The sequence below is a fragment of the Eriocheir sinensis genome, chromosome 61 (genome assembly GCF_024679095.1).
Source record: "Eriocheir sinensis breed Jianghai 21 chromosome 61, ASM2467909v1, whole genome shotgun sequence".
NCBI lineage: Eukaryota > Metazoa > Arthropoda > Malacostraca > Decapoda > Varunidae > Eriocheir > Eriocheir sinensis.
In genome coordinates this window covers 7,170,137-7,171,278 of record NC_066569.1, presented here as the reverse complement: position 1 = coordinate 7,171,278, position 1,142 = coordinate 7,170,137, and positions in this window count along the sequence as shown.

Here is a 1,142-nt window from a genome sequence, read left to right as displayed (position 1 = left end):
GGTATAAGGTTACGGGAAGGATAAACATCAGTAGTAGAAGTAGTATAAGAGGTAGTAGTAGTAGTAATAGTAGTAGTAGTAGTAGTAGTAGTAGTAGTAGTAGTAATAGTAGTAGTAGTAGTAGTAGTCATTATGGATATTTCGTTCATTCCTTCTTCTTTTCCTTCCTTCCTTCACTTCTCTCTTTCTTTAAGCATTTATTTACTTTTTTTATTAATTTATTCACTTATTCACTTATTATTTTTCTCCTCTCCCTTTTTTCCTTCCTTCTTTTCTATGTTCTCTCTTTTCTCTCTTCCTATCTTTTTTATATTCTCAACATCAGTATTAGTAGTAGTAGTAGTAGTACACACAAACACACACACTCACAAACACTACCAGGCTCAACCATTCAAATATTCCCGCTATAGAGCATCAGGTTCAGATTATAACCTCTTTGGTATCCGAGTCTGCCTGTGAGGAGTTTGAATCCCCCTTCCCTTGACATATATATAACCGGCTGATCCCTTTGTCGCTACAGCCCTCGATCCTCTTCATGCGTCCCCTGGTACCATACATACATACATACAGACAGACAGACAGACAGACAGTGATAGACAAACAATCAGATACAGACAGACAATCATTCAAACATACATACAGATAGACAGACAGACAGTGATAGACAAACAATCAGATACAGACAGACAATCATTCAAACATACATACAGATAGACAGACAGACAGTGATAGACAAACAATCAGATACAGACAATCATTCATACATACATACAGATAGACAGACAGACAGACAGACAGACAGAGAAACCTTAGACTTGCAAAGGCGAATGTAAGGTTGTGTTTTTGAGCCAATGGGAAGAGGAAGAGGAGAGACTGATGAAGAAATGAAGGGACAGAGAGGAAGGAAGGAAGGAAGGAAGGAAGGAAAGATGGAAGGTAGGTAGGAAGAAAGGAAGGAAGGAAGGATGGATAGATGGTATGAAGAAAGGAAGAAGGGAAGGAACGAAGGAAGGAAAGGAAGGAAGGAGGGAGGGATGGAATGAAGGAAGGGAATGAATGAACAAAAGAAGAAAGAGGGGAACGAATGGAAGGAAGGAAGGAAGGAAGGACGGAAGGAAGGAAGGGAACGAAATATGGAAGGA